The sequence below is a fragment of the Podarcis gaigeae genome, assembly GCF_964106915.1.
Source record: "Podarcis gaigeae genome assembly, chromosome: 4".
Classification (NCBI taxonomy): domain Eukaryota; kingdom Metazoa; phylum Chordata; class Lepidosauria; order Squamata; family Lacertidae; genus Podarcis; species Podarcis gaigeae.
In genome coordinates this window covers 78,632,921-78,649,048 of record NC_139677.1, presented here as the reverse complement: position 1 = coordinate 78,649,048, position 16,128 = coordinate 78,632,921, and the positions used below count along the sequence as shown (strand labels likewise).

The window sequence follows — 16,128 nt, the reverse complement described above, 5'->3', positions numbered from 1 at the left end:
GAGGAGTTGATTGTTAAGGCACTTTGGAAACTGTGAGAAGAACAGGGGTCTCCTAACAATTCTCAGAACCCTTAAAAAGCTACAGCTTCCAGAATCCTTTGGGGGAAGCCACAACTGTTTAAAGCACTATGGTGTGACTGTGGCCTCTTGTAACCTAAAATGTAATTCATCTGATACTGAAGACTTGGACTCATTTAAAATAGCTACTGCCTCCAAGCAGCCTTCCCCTTTTCCACAAACCCCCAAATTGGCACTGCTGCTAAAATCATTTGAACTAAGATACTGTTCTTAACCAGGTTGGTCAAGGTCTCTCTTCTGTTGCTGAGGATATCCTGAAGATTATGTTGCCCAAAAGTGGAACTGTTTAAATGAGATTGACTTACTCCATTAGAACTCTGCTATTTGTCCTCTAAAGTCAGAGTGGGGAACTTGTGACCCATCTGACTCCCATCAGCTCCAGCCTACATGGCCAATGATCAACAATGGCGGGTATTGTAGTCTGTGTGAGGGGGGTGGCAACTGTTCTTCACCTTGCCCTAGATCATGGTGGAATTGGCTGGTGTTACAGACAAGGGAAACTGTTGTTCTGACAGCCTCAGCATCCCCACCAGCAGTAGGAAAGTCCAAATTTGGGTTTTGCGTTCTTTCACATCTTTCTTACACCCTGTAATAATAAGTAAACAACATGTTGACAAAATTTGCTACTTCTGTTGAACTGAAAATACTTTTCTAACAACAACAACATACCAAGAACTGACTTAGTTGGTCTTTAAGGTGCTACTGGAAGGAATTTTTTTTTTTGTTTTGACTATGGCAGACCAACACGGCTACCTATCTGTAAAAGATTAAGGATTATTTCAGATAAAAAAGATGCTGGATAGAAATAAGATCCAAGAAAAGGCAACGGGCAATGCCTGGGAGATATGGATCAAACCCATCAAACTATCTCTTTCTTGCTGTGAGACAGAATCATGAGTAGCTGCTGCAATTAAAAGATTGTAGCTTTCTGCCCATTGTCTCATATTTTTCAATCATCTTTGTGTGCAATGGTGGCTTCAGGAAACGCCATCATTCCATATACATGTTAAATAGCACTAGGGAGAGGACAGTATCCAGTGGAACCCTGTAGCACAAATGCCAAGAGGCTGAGGAGCACTCATCTTGTGTTACTCTCTGAACATGGCCCTGCAGGTAAGAATGGAACCAGCCTAATCCATTGCCTCCAGTACTCATCCCATGGAGCCAGTCTAGGGTGATACCATGGTATCAAAAGCCACAGCAATCAAGCAGAAGTAGCAGGTTACACTTCTCCTGTGTCTCTCACAACGAAGGTCACCCATCAGGGTGAACAACGCCAATTCAATTCCAAAACTGAATTCTAAATTCAGATTGTAGTTTATCCATGCTGTCAGGGAACTGCCATCGGCTCAGGGGCGAGAGGGGAAAAGCCAGATGGATTACAGAGAGCCCCCAAAGATCGTGGGAAGCAGCACCTCCTCAGCGGAGGAGAGTAACCACGCCTCCAGTGGAGAGGAGCTTCAGGGCTCGGAGGAGGCGAGGCGGTGCCAGGACACCTTGCCTGAGCAAAGCAGGGAGGAGAGAGGTCCTCCGTTACCCACACCCTCCCTGCGCAGTAGGCTTCCGTGCAGAGAGGGGAAGCGCAGACTGGGCATCAAGAAACTACTCTGCTGGGGAAGATTTAAGGACCGCCCACTCACAAATTCTGCCAGTGAATGAGCGAGCCACGGAATAGTGGCGCTCTGCATAGTGAAGGTTCTTTTGGTACCAATAACGAGGCTTTACAGGCGACCAGGGAGACACTTGCCTGATTGCTCTCAAGTAACCCCCTGATATCCTTACATGTGCCGTCCAGGAATACCTCCCGTTGCACATATTCTCAAAAGTGCCACTGATGGCAACAACACGGTGTCCTAGAGTACACCCGAGTCCAAAATCATTGCACCATTCACAGAACCACTACATATGAATACACATTCATGTTTCCCCGCCACCGTTTCACCTGTGTGGGCTGAGACTGATACCCACCCAAGATAACTTCACAGAAGGGAGATGCCAATGATGTGTTAGCTTTAGTGAGGGTTTAAGGATTTGGCTTTCTGTGTATATCCATGTGTCAGTAAACACTGCTGTTCATAGAACACTTACTTTCAATGGTGACTTGTAGGGCCTTGGAACCAGTAGGGTGGAAAGCAGAAAAGTCCACAGCAGATGGAGATGGAGCCAGGGACAGGAAGAGCCAACCTATGCCCCATTCTCCTCTGTGGTGTATTCTCCACCGCGGTGCAGTGGTTAAGAGCGGTAGTCTCGTAATCTGGGGAACCGGGTTCGCGTCTCTGCTCCTCCACATGCAGCTGCTGGGTGACCTTGGGCTAGTCACACTTCTCACTCACCTCACAGAGTGTTTGTTGTGCGGGAGAAAGGGAAAGGACAATGTTAGCCGCTTTGAGACTCCTTCGGGTAGTGATAAAGCAGAATATCAAATCCAAACTCCTCCTCTTCTTCCCATTGAGTTCTACAAGGACAACACGGAGGGCTCATCCACACTTAACCGCTGCTCCACATTGCTAGGGACAGGTCAGGGCTTTCCAGGCCTGTGATTGAGCGGTGTTTTCTGCTGAATTGGAACAAATGGCAATCAGGTTTTGTGCAGAGTGCCATTTGCTCTGATTCACTGGTAAAATGCAGGTTTTCCTGGGGAAAGTACTAGGACAGGAAGTGGGTGGGAAGCCTGGGACAGGAAAAATAAGCCTGCTCAGACACAGACCTGGAAAGTCCAGACTTCTGCCTGGAAAGCATAGAGCAAGGGCAAGTGTGGATAAGCCCTGAGACTAAAGAGTAAGAAGCCAACAGGCAGTGCCACCCCACCCCCACCCCCCGGACTCCTTGTACGTAAGGAAAAAGACAGGCTGGTAGGGGCAGAATTAAGGTCCTGGCCCTATTTGTCCCAGTGGATCAGCTGCCACTGCTTACTTTCCAATGCAACGAAAGCAAAATCCTAAGCGTAGCCGCAGATAGACATGAGCACGTCTCACACAGACTGGAATTTCATTGCTTGCAACCTTTTCAGCACTTCTCACTCAAGCACCAGATGGTTATATAACTAGGTCCCTAGATCCATGGTCCTTCCTGTTGGTTCTGGGACACTTGGCAAAGGTGACCCTCTTCCTGGCAGGTGTTTGCGGTGGCCTGACTGTCACCTTCTGACTGCACACTGCTGCTTGCTGCTTTGTCATCGTGCTCCACGTGTGCTGTTCTTGTGTTTAACAATTACGTTCTTGCTTGTTTCAAAATCCCCTAAGACTGGTTGTGCATGAAAGCACCCTAAGCAAATGTATTCAGGAGAGGCCACATGGTGAATATTCTACAAGGACCTCCAGACTTTGAGTAGAAGGTAAACAGAATGCGAACATTTTCATTTCTGTTACAAACACCATGATTTCCCACATGCATCGCTTCTCATTGATATTCAGCAGAACTGAGATATCACTCAGCTGTACAAAGCCAAATGAGGCTGCGTCAAGAAACCAAATACCTCTGTTACTGAAATATGGCAGTGCTCCCTGCTGTGAAAAGCTGCTGAGAGGTTGGGGTTGCAGAACTGGCTGCAACACCCGACCAACAGGGACTTGGCCTTCCAGAAAGTAGCTTCCTTGGGGAAGCATCAGAGTGCCCAACCCACTGTGCTGCCATTTCCAACCATCAAAGGAAATGAAAGCTGTGTGTGTGTGGCTGCAACTGTGATACTTCATTTTGGGGAGCTGGGAAGTAAACTGCAGTTTTAACAGGACAATGCATAAGCACAGCAGGTCTGGCTTACCACATTGGGAAGTAATTGAAATAATCCACAATCTGATTTATAAAAAGGTAAAATCCTTTGGTCCAGAGTCTCAAGTTACCTAAATGCAAACATACCTCTGTTTGTGAAAGGAAAGCAAGGAGGGGCCCTGAGACTGAGTGCTACAGTTGAACCGATTCATAAAATTCAGTCCACGGTAATATCTGGCATGTTAATACTTAAGCAATCTACAACCATGTGGCACTGCACCACTTTCCCTGCCATCTGCTGAGAACAGAGCTAACAAAAAGCATGTCAGTGGTTTCTGTAAAAATATCTACTTCTGTAATCTGATGGTAAAGTTCTGCATAATTCCAATCTTGAGGCTAAACTCTTGGAAGAACTGCTAAGCAATCACTTCAGATGCAATTTTTGCTTAGCTGAATTTAATAGAGAGCATACAAAAAAAGGATAAATATAAAGATGTTGGGGCCCCTATACCCCTGGCATTGTCATTTCCCTGTCCTAGAATGAAGTCATCTTGGTGTGAACACCTGCAAAGTGATCTGGAATAAGCTTTGTAGTTTAAGTGAATGCTTAGAGATGATGTGGCATTATCTTGCATAAACAGTATAGTAATGACATATATGCTCCGTTTATTAAACCTGTGTTTTTATCCAGTAGTGATGTAGGGACCACAATGAGTGCACTGAGGTTTTATTATTTGTTTTTAGATCTAGGCTTTGCCCTATTCCAGCAGTGCGATCAGCTAATGTTTAGATTATGGAATGAATAGTCTTGCAGGGAATATGCAATATGCATTACTTCACTTTCTCTGAAATGTGGTAAGTCAGTCCTGATGTATGCATGAGTGCTTTTAAAATGCCACACATCCCTGACTCACTCAGGTCCATGGTGTAGCAATGTTTGTACTGCAGACTTCAGAAAGCACAGCCGTCTGTCTGTCTGTCTGTCTGTCTGTGGTGAGAGGAAGAATCGGGGATCAGAAAAGTGCTTGAGAAGGGGGAGCTGTGAAGGCCCAGCATGACCTGACTGACAGCCATCAGATCATGACTTCTCAGACAGATTGTCCTGTAACTTCAAGAATCTCCAGAATGCGGCAGCTAGACTGGTGACTGGGAGCGGCCACCGAGACCACATAACACCGGTCTTGAAAGATCTACATTGGCTCCCAGTACGTTTCCAAGCACAATTCAAAGTGTTGGTGCTGACCTTTAAAGCCCTAAATGGCCTCGGTCCAGTATGTCTGAAGGAGCATCTCCACCCCCATCGTTCTACCCAGTGCCGAGGGCCTTCTGGCGGTTCCCTCAGTGCGAGAAGCCAAGTTACAGGGAACCAGGCAGAGGGCCTTCTCGGTAGTGGCACCCACCCTGTGGAACGCCCTCCCACCAGATCTCAAAGAGAACAACAACTACCAGACTTTTAGAAGACATCTGAAGGCAGCCCTGTTTAGGGAAGCTTTTAACATCTGATGCATTACTGTGTTTTAATATTTTGTTGGAAGCCACCCAGAGTGGTAGTAATAGTTGTTGTTGTTGTTTGTTTGTTTGTTTGTTTGTTTGTTTGTTTGTTATTCAACTGCTCCAAGCTATCCTTTCTCCGGCAGGGGAGTCAATTTCTAAGACGAGTTTGCTGGATCATGCCAATGGCCCATCTAGTCCAGCAACTTGTTCTCCCTGTGCCCAAGCAGATACCTGTGGGAAACCAGCAAGCAGGATTCAAGCACAAGAGTACTCTCCCCTCTTGTGGTTTCCAGCAATTCCTGAATGACAAAGTGGACATGTGTCCTACTTTACAGCAGACAGTCCTCTATTTGGAGCATTGTCAGAGGGCAGTCCCCTATTTGAAGGGCTGTCTGGTCCAAGTCCAGCTTAAAGATAGAGAAACATAACAGTGGTCTTTAAATTGGCCATTAACAGTGGCCCACCTGGACAGCAGACAGGTTCCCCACTGCAGGGAGATGAATTATAGTTCTGTTTGCCATTATTATGTCTAGATTTGCATATAAAATAGCATATCAAACAGTATGTGCAAATTGTATGGCATCTGTATGGCAAGTGTTATGCAGATCTCTGTCCTCTTTTTAAGTGATGCATTCCTTCTTTCTAAGTGGCTGCCCTACTAAAGGACAAGGTAGGTGCCTGCCAGCATTTGCTAGAAGCCAGAGGCCACGTTCACAGCCGGATGGCTCTTTAATGTCGATCTCTAAGATGGTATGGCTTGGGTGTGTCACAGAAGGAAGATGGCAAAGCCATAAAAAGCTGTAGTTGGTTTTATCTGTTTATTAAAGTATTCCTTTACTGCCATACCAAGATGGGTGGTGTACAACAACAACAACACAAAGCAAAAGCCCATCATTAAAAGCAATATAAGCATTCCTCAGTGACTTCAAGAGGCACCTGAAAGTCAGAAGTGAGACTGCCTTTGTGTCCTTGTTAAAGCTATTTTATTGGTGTGTGCTGACCAGCATCCCCAAAGTAGAAAACTTTGCTGCATTTATTTCCTCGCCCTTTTCAAATACACATACAATTTAACTTTTTATTCAAGTCATATATCTTTCCCCCTTTCCACCTTCATCTTTAAAGCTGACGGGGTTTTCTGCTGAGTAATTTAACAGATGAGCCTGCGGAGTTATAAACCTTTTCAGCCCGCCGCCCTCCATAATACTGAACTTCATGCATCCCATTCAGAAGGCCGACTTCATGAAGATGAAACTGTTCTGAACCCTCTAGTCTTCTTCCCATTAGGACTTCCGCTGCTCCATATTCTGCGGAGGCCTTTGATATGATAATGAGGTTGGGGTGAGGGATCTCCTGCCTTTAAAAATAATGTGGTAAAATTCATATTTTAACTCTAAAGGTAGCTGGACATGTTCCAAAAAAGTGTCTGTGGGAAATGAACATTTGTGACAGAAAAGTGGAAATTCGTGGAGTTTAGCTGATGAATTGCGCAATGAGTTGATTTCAGCAATGTGCTCATTTCAGAATACGGTACAGTCTTGTCATGAACTACTGCCGGGATCTTCTTTCAGGAGAAAAGGTTCCTCCTTGCAGATGTAAAGTATTTATTTATTCCTACACACACAAACAAGGGATGCGGGTGGTGCTGTGGGTTAAACCACAGAGCCTAGGACTTGCCGATCAGAAGGTTGGCGGTTCGAATCCCCGCGACGGCGTGAGCTTCCGTTGCTCAGTCCCTGCTCCTGCCAACCTAGCAGTTTGAAAGCACGTCAAAGTGCAAGTAGATAAATAGGTATCGCTCCAGCGGGAAGGTAAACGGCATTTCCGTCCGCTGCTCTAGTTCGCCAGAAGCGGCTTAGTCATGCTGGCCACATGACCCGAAAGCTGTACGCTGGCTCCCTCGGCCAATAAAGTGAGATGAGCACCGCAACCCCAGAGTCGGCCACAACTGGACCTAATGGTCAGGGGTCCCTTTACCTTACACATACACACACAAACACACACACATATCTTTTATTCACTTATATTTTTCAATAACAGCATAAGTCTCAGGGCCTACATATTTATTTATTTGTTTGTTTGTTTGTTTGTTTGTTTGTTTGTTTGTTTGTTTCCCACCCAATATGGGCCTTGGGCCCATCTGCTACCTCTTCACCAGTAGTTGATTCTGCTTTCAGCTGTGACATTTGCTCAAAATCCCTTATCAGATGATGGCAGTGGAACAGAGCACATTTGCTAATGAAGTGTTTTATTCAGAGATGGCGTCCTGGAAAAACGAAATCCTCTGGGGGTGGGTATTTCATTGGCTCAGATGTATTTTCCTACCCATGAAAGTGTGAGAGACCACGATCTGTGAGTGAGCTGAATTTGAAAGTGGATGGCTTTAATTTGCCATGGCTATTATGCAAAATCTCAGCAGGAACATATTCAAAGCATGGAAGTTCCCCAAAGGGAAAAATGATCAGTGGTTATAATCGACCACCACACACCAGGAATCACTGCAATATTCATAAGAGCAGCGCCCTTCCATGATAGCTGCATTTTAGGATTTTTTGCTTGTAATAACTTAGCATCACAAAACACCATTTGTGCAACTTTTTCGGATCAGATCCCAGCCTTGCAAAGCAGCACAGGGCTGGTTCGGGGAGGGCAGCATAAACGATCCCCCTACAAATGTGCCTAGGGCAATCACCCCAGCAGCGCCCCCCGCCCCGGCTACACCTCAGGAAATACCTCATTTTGATGTGTTTCCTCCCGAACAAGATTTGATCCAAATTGAGAAATTTATAGCACTCCCCCCCCCATTTCTACCTATAGATCTTGAAACAGGGAAAGTTCCATTGATTCAAATGGGCTTTTGCTTAGGTACTGATAGGGCTGCAAGAATCACAGTATCTGCTTCCGTGCAATTATTCCATCCACTCTCCCCCACCACTGCTAAAGAAAAAAGGAAAAAAGGAAAGCATATTATCGCATTATTTTGTTGAAATACCAAATTTATATTTAGAGCCAGAATGAGCAGATGGAAGCAATTTTAACTAACAATTGTACATCTTTGATGTGTGCTACAACAAATCCCGCAAACGCTACCAATTAGTTTCTTCCTCTCTGCTTCCCTCCCACCCCACCCTGATCTAATTGTGTAATTTATGATGTTCTAAAGGGCAGGTGTCTTGGTTGGGACTGAGCCATCCAATTCTCCAGCAATGCCGATCTGTAAATGTGGGAAGTGGAACAATTGAGGCATTGCTAAGTTCACAGCTGATCATTAGTTCAAGTCTCTAAAGGGCAGCTTCCACACCAGACCCATCTATATAAGGAACTGAGCTGCTCGTGTTAGATATTGGGAGGCTTATATTTTTAAAGTTCGAACTATAAGAGCAGGATAGGATTGTTTTTTGACAGCAGCTCAGTGGTAAAGCCTACGCTTTCCTTGTGGTATGACCCAAGTCCGGTCTTTGGCATCTCTAGTTCAATCAGGGATAGAGAACCTGCGGCTTTCCAGATGTTGGACTCTCAACATCTGCAGGGCCACAGCTTCCCCATCTCTGAGTTAAGAGAAATAGGTGACTGGTGATGTGAAGGAACTTCTGCCTGGGATGCTAGAGAACTGCTGCCAATCAGGATAGACAATCGTTGAAGGTATTCTACTGGTGCAATGCAAGTTGCTGCCAAGCTCGGAGAGTCCTCCCCTCACTTCAGTAACTTCACAGATAAGAATTAACGAGTAGTTGATAGATTTATAGTCCTTTTTATTACAGCTTCATGTTGCGAGCACAGTTACACAGCTCTCCGCAAGGAGGGCAGTTGCCTACTCTAAACCCTCCTTCCGAATTCCTTCTGCAGCAAGACGGACGCCAATGGGAAGTTCCTCCCTCCCTATGCCTCCTTTGTTCTCTGATATGTTCAGACCTCCGAGTCCATGGTGAGGAAGGGGGTCCACCACACTCTCGACTGACATCTCTCCTGGCTGTCCCCTCCCTTCTGGTTCCCTTGTCACTATCTCGTAGCTGGGTAACTCCTTTCTAAGCTGTTCAGGTTTTGTGTCTGTGTCTGGCTCTCTCTCTGCTTCTGAAAACACTGGAGGTGGCAGGAGGGGGGAATATTCCCCCTCCTCTTCTGAGAGAAGCTGGTCTGCCAGCGACTGCATTCCCCAATCTTCATATCCAGACTATTCCCTGACAGTTGCTATATTAAGAACATAAGAAGAACTACCAGGTGGACCAGGCCAATGGCCCATCTGGTCCAGTACCTCACAGTGGTCAAACAGATGCCCATGGTAAGCCAGTAAACATAACCTGAGCATAACAGCAGTGTGGCCACTGCGATTCCCAGAAACTGGGATTCAGATGCCAACTGTATCCAGCAGTGGAGGCAGAACATTATGTTATAATTCTATCTGATAAAACTACCTGTAATTATTGAGACAGGGTCCTCTCTGTGGCAGTTCCCCACCTGTGGAATGCCCTCCATGATGCACTTTGCGCCTTGTCTCTCTCATTATTGCCTTTCAGGAAAAATTTATAAACATTCCTGCTTACTCAGGTATTTGATGGCTGAAAGATAACTGGCAGCGTCGGAATTACCAACTGTGAAGCTATGTGATTGCTTTTAAAAGTTTTCAAATGTTCTAAATATTTTGAAATGCTTTTAAGTGGGGTATTAATTTTAATTTTTTTTGAAATGTTTTAAATGCTTTTAGCTCAATGGGATTAGCATGAGACTCTTAAACTCAGGGTCATGGTATTCAAGCCCCATGTTGGGCAAAAAGATTCCTGCATTGCAGGGGGTTGGACTAGATGACCCTCGTAGACCCATTCCAACTCTACAATTCTATGATTTTGTTTTAACTTCATGGTGTGTTTGCTACCCTGAGCTCTGTTGGGATAGAAATTGTAAGCAATAATAACGTCCTCAAGATGCTTCACATACTTTATTGCAGACATCCTTACAACAGTGCTTTAAAATAAGCCATGTGAAGCAATCTTATACTGACTTAGACAATAGGTCTGCACAGCTCATAATGGACTACTGCTTTTGGAAGCAGCTTTGTAGGGTGTCAGGGATGTGTTTCTCCCAGTCATGCTGCACAATATTTTAATTATTGGTGATGCTCAACACTTAATAAACCTGGGATTTCTGTTTGCAAAGCAGGTATTCAACCACTGCACAATGGCAGAATGATTTAGGCACACTCATATTTCTCTTTTCCAAGAATTGTAACTGCATGGTACACAATGTGCTGTTGTTGTGTTTGCAGGAAACAAAAGAAATATGTATTCCATCAAACTACTTCAAAGAAAAACTTCAGTGCATGATGTTGTGCCAGTCAAGTATTATGCTAAGTTGCCTTCTGACATTTTAAAGGCCATTATTTGAAAGCCATTTCTTAATTTAATGAATCAGAAGGATATCTAGTTCTCTACAGTTCTCAGCTGGAAAAGACTCCTTAAAGAGCTTTAATTACCTGGCACAAAAGCTAAGAAACAATCTGGGACCACTTGCTGGCTTCTATTGTTAGTTTCTGATTTGGAAGAATCCTCCCTTCAGCAGTAACAGTTTCTTGTTTGGAATAAAATTCTTTCATGAGACAGCTAAGTGGTGGTTTCATTAGAAAGATCAAGCATGATGTCACTAACATTCATGAAGGTCTTTCAAATACTAAAATTATTCTGATTGTTGTTTTCCATTCAGATCTGAATAAAACATGGCACAACCAGGATAGATTATGATCACTGGGTGAAAATAAAAATCCAGAATGGCAAATGTTGCTGTTTTTATATGTAATCAGGGGGCATAGTTGTGTTTTACACATATTACAGTGGTTTTTTTAAGCAGGAAGAGCAAATGCAATTCAGCTGTCTGGGGTAACAGCACAGTGGGAGCACTTGGGAGCCAAATGCAATAGCAGAAATTAGATTCCTTCTGCAAGATACTGAGGTTTTAGATTTGATATGCTCAGCAGTCAGGAAATAAGAGGCGAGGTCCTGGTTAACTGGTGAACCTCAGTAACTGATTAAATATCAGAAAGAAGGACTAAACGGACTGTTCTCTCAATGGAGGGATGTGGAAGGTAGAATTCCCTGAGAACTGGCACTGGAAAGCTGCGGGAAAATATTGTTAAAATAGAATAGCTATAGAATCATAGAACTGTAGATTTGGAAGGGAGCCTAAAGGTCATCCAGGTTAACCCTCTGTAATGCAAGAATCACAGCTAAAGAATCCCTGGCAGATGGGCATCCAACTTCTGCTTTAAAACCACCAATGAAGGAGTCCACCACCTTCTGAGATCGTCCGTTCCACAGCTGAACAGCTGTCAGAAAGTTATTCCTGCATACAGAAGCAGGTAGACCAATTCTTCCAGAAGTGGGACCATCATGACTTCTGCAAGAGTACTGCAAGTCCTGTCTCACTAACCTATTATAATTGTTTGAGAGTGTCAACAAGCATAGAAGTGATCTGATTGACACCGTGCATTTTCAAAAAGCTTTTGACAACATACCTCTCCAAAGATTCCTGAGTAAGCATAGCAGGCATGAAAAGAAGAGGTGAGGTCCTTGTGTGGATCAAGAACTGGCTAATTGACAGGAAGCAGAGATTAGGAATAAGTGGACTGTTTTCCGGATGGAGAGATGTAGAAAGTGGAATCCCTCAAGGATCAGTATTGGGACATGTGCTTTTTAACTAGTTCATAAACTGTCTAGACTTAATAACAATGATGAAAGTTTTTTTAAAAAAAATATTGAAAGATGTTCCAGTATCACCTTAAAGACCAACTAAGTATAAGCTTTAAAGGTATGAGCTTTCATACATACTTCTTCAGATACTCTAGACTTAGTGGGCAGTGAAGGGGCCATGTTTGCTGATGATATGAAGTTGTTCAGGGTCTTTAAAACAAAAAAGGACCTCTCCGAACTGAGTGAACGGCCAGTAAAATGGGAAATGCAATTCAACATAAACAAGCATAAAGTGATGGGGGAAAAAAATTGCAATTTGACATATGCTACCCAAGGTGCTGGGTAGCCCTGTTCATCTGTCAAAATGGCCCATAGGGGCTGGGGGGAGGGAGGGATACAACCCACTATTCAGATCAAAGTTCCTACGCCAGCATAATCAGCTTCATGTGATAACTTCACATAATAAAGCAAAAAGTTATATTTGACTCTGCATATATCTTGCTTGTAAGCTAAACAAAGGTCTGTATTATATTTGTGACTCTTATTTACCTCTAGAAGCAGTAGAATTAAAAGCCTTTTGAAATCCTTTGTGAAATGTAATTTTAACAGCCCAATCCTGTGCAAAGTCAGGCACCAGTAAGTGGGTTTATTAGGTGTACTAAGGTGGGTTTATTAGCTGCAATGGGTTGTGATGTAGGACTGTTCTAAATGCTACTCACATTGTATATGATCACATCTTCACATATCTTTCAAAGAAGCGTTTTAAAATCCCACATTGTCATCTTTGGTGGGGTTTTTTTTAGCATTTTATAATAGTACAACAATTGTAAGGTAATTTGCATTTAGATGGTTTTTTTCCTTAAGGTTAGCATGCCATTATATGCACACATTTTTTAGTCTTGCTTTACAATGACGTTTTTAAAGCTACATCTGATAGAACACCCACCCACTCACCCCCAATTCCTTTGTGTACTTTTAAAAAAAATATATAGTAAGATAAAAAGCACAAAAGTCCATTTACAGATAATTTTAAAATAATAAATTATGGCTAGGAAATTTGCCACTTATGAATCTGCTCTATACTCAGACAGGCAAATTGGCTCCTCTTGCTGGATATTGTCAGTCTACATTGACTTGCAGTTTCTCTCACTGATCTCAAGTAGAGATCTTTAACTAGTGATGCTGAGGGTGAACCTAAGTTATTCAATCCACAAAGCTCTACTATTGTTCTAAGACAGGCACCCCCAAACTCGGCTCTCCAGATGTTTTGGGACTACAATTCCCATCATCCCTGACCACTGGTCCTGTTAGCTAGGGATGATGGGAGTTGTAGTCCCAAAACATCTGGAGGGCCGAGTTTGCGGGTGCCTGTGCTAAGACCTCTCTCTACTTGACTAGCTCATATGATAAAATAAGTTTGTTTGTTTCTGAAAACTGTGGCTAAATTTCAGTAGAATAACTTTCAGTACCAGGAAAGCTTTATCCCAGCTTTGGCAGTTACGTCAACTGCGCTCCTATCTGGAGAGGGCTGACCTTGCCACAGTGGCTGATGCTCTCATCATGTGCAGACTACACCACTGCAACACAGTCTCTTTGGGGTTGCCTTGAAAGAAGATCTAGAAAGGTTAGCTCAGGGGTCTGCAACCTTTAAGACAAAAAGAGCCACTTGGACCCGTTTCCGAAGAAAAAACAACAACTGGGAGCCGCAAAACCATTGCGACATTTAAAACAAATATAACACTGCATACATTGTTTCTTAGCCCAATGTTATCCTCGTCATTATAAAAATAACTTTTTTGACACTTTTTAATTATTTTTTGTTTGACCCCTCAGAATTACTCCTCCTCATAGAAATAAACGTTATATTAACAAGTTACCTTTTTTTGAGTGTGTGTTCTTCACTCCCCTTCAAAACAGTAGCTGCAAATTGCAAAGCAATAGCAGCAAATCAGCCAGCAACAAAGACATGCTATATACCGTATTTTTCGCTCCATAGGACGCACTTTTCCCCTCCAAAAATGAAGGGGAAATCTGTGTGCGTCCTATGGTGCGAATGCAGGCTTTCGCTGAAGCCTGGAGAGCGAGAGGCATCGGTGCGCACCGACCCCTCTCGCTCTCCAGGCTTCAGGAAGCTATCCGCAAGCCTTGCAAGCCCGGCGGGAGTTCCCACAGGCTCACAAGGCTTGCGGGCAGCAGCCTGCAGCTCCAGCGAGTGTCCGCAAGCCTTGCGCGCCTGGCGGGAGCTCCCGCCAGGCGCGCGAGGCTTGGGGTGGCAGCCTGTTGCCCGAAGCACAGGGAGCCCTCCGGAGGGCTCCCCGTGCTTCAGGCGAGTGTCTGCAAGACTTGCGCGCCCGGCAGGAGCTCCCGTCGGGCGCGCAAGGCTTGGGGCGGCAGCCTGTTGCCCGAAGCACAGGGAGCCCTCCGGAGGGCTCCCCGTGCTTCGGGCGAGTGTCTGCAAGCCTTGCGCGCCCGGCAGGAGCTCCCGTCGGGCGCGCGAGGCTTGGGGCGGCAGCCTGCCGCCCGAAGCACAGGGAGCCCTCCGGAGGGCTCCCCGTGCTTCGGGCGAGTGTCTGCAAGCCTTGCGCGCCCGGCAGGAGCTCCCGTCGGGCGCGCGAGGCTTGGGGCGGGAACAAAGGAAAATGCGCCTCCTCCCCTCGCCTCCACCCCGGAGCCGCGGCAAAGGCGTTAAAGAGCCGCATGCGGCTCCGGAGCCGCAGGTTGCCGACCCCTGGGTTAGCTGGTTCACAATACGGTTCACAATATAAATCCTAATGGATTTATATATTAGCTGCACTACTTACCAGTGCCTTTCTAGGCCCAACTGGTTTTGACCCTTAAAACTGGGGTGGAGAACCTCTTGCCCACTTTAAGATGCATAAGCTGTAAAGCAAATCATGAGCTCTCTAAATAAAATAATGCATCTAGTGTTTGCTGTTAGACAAGATGACACGTGATCGTTTCCAAGTAGTGTACTGACTGAGGTGTGATCCACTCAATTTTATATTCATTGTTTGATAAAGCTGTTATATAATAAAATTATGCAACTATATCTCTATACACTCACACACATATAGCATGCCTATTCTCTTCTGTGGTGTGATGCAACAAGATACATATTCTGCCCAGGAGTGAACCCACAGTTTAGGAAACATTATGACACCAACCTGCTGCTCTATATTGTTACAAAGATGAGCGCTGCACCCCATAGTTGCCTTTGAGTGGATTAAACCATCCAGGGGTCCTTTACCCTTTACAAAGGTTGGACGCCGCCCCCAATCTCTGCCAATGTGTCAACATTTCAGGAGGCTTCAGAACTTCTTATATTTTTTACAGACGTTTTGTGCATTCTCCACTGCAGTCAGCTTGGACAGACCCCTCTAGTCCCATTTTCACTTTTGCTTCTCCTGGTGGATAAACTTTGCATCTGTTTAAGAAACCGTATGTTCTGAGAGTCCTGGAAGACTGCTCCCTGCCTTGCAGGCCTTTCCCCACCAGGTTTGAAAGAGCAAGTGCCTGACGGACTCCAGCTACAAAAGCTAAAGCTCCTGAACAGGCTCTTGGGCTGGGGCGTTGTTTGGGTTGTGTTTTCTTTTTCTTTTCTTTTTTGTGTGTGCAGCTGTTGCTGTTGTTGCAATTAATGTTGATTTTACCATTTATGAGGAAATTGTTCAATTTGGTCATGTTTTGTTTATGACTTCTTTTGTTATATTTGCAGTTATGTCAAGTTATATATACAGTTATGTTTTTCTGTTGTAATCCACCTTCAGAATGGTTCGAACTATGGAAAGGCGGCATACAAATAAAATGATTGATTGATTGATTGATTGATTAGAACTGTTACATTGTAACCGGGAAGTAAAACACACTAAAGTTGGTGGAACTTACTTCCGAGTAACCGATTTTCCCCGACCCGCTATTAGAAGCCAAGTCGCCTCCCACCCGCCCATCGAACAGGCTGCCAACACGACGGCGCATGCGCGCGACGAATCGTCCCGCTAACTTCAATATCATAAAGGAGATCGCTTACCCTAGCGGCCTTTTTTGAACATGCGCGACGTCTGGCTTACAACGCGCACGCGCAAGCGGGAAGGATGGGGGGGAAGCCCCGCTGTCGCCGCCTCTGCGCTTGCGCGCTTAAGTGAGCTTCCGGGGAAAGGAGGCGGAGGTCGCGTGC

General features: G+C 44.9%; 1 long non-coding RNA gene across 1 annotated transcript; it reads right to left on the bottom strand.

The window, feature by feature from the left end:
* Positions 1–8,439: 8,439 nt before the first annotated feature.
* LOC310843947 lies at positions 8,440–12,598 on the bottom strand. Its single transcript, XR_014563813.1, has 3 exons — positions 11,780–12,598; positions 9,690–9,784; positions 8,440–9,357 (listed from the first exon to the last, which is right to left on the bottom strand). It is a non-coding gene; the product is annotated as an uncharacterized lncRNA (long non-coding RNA).
* Positions 12,599–16,128: the final 3,530 nt, after the last annotated feature.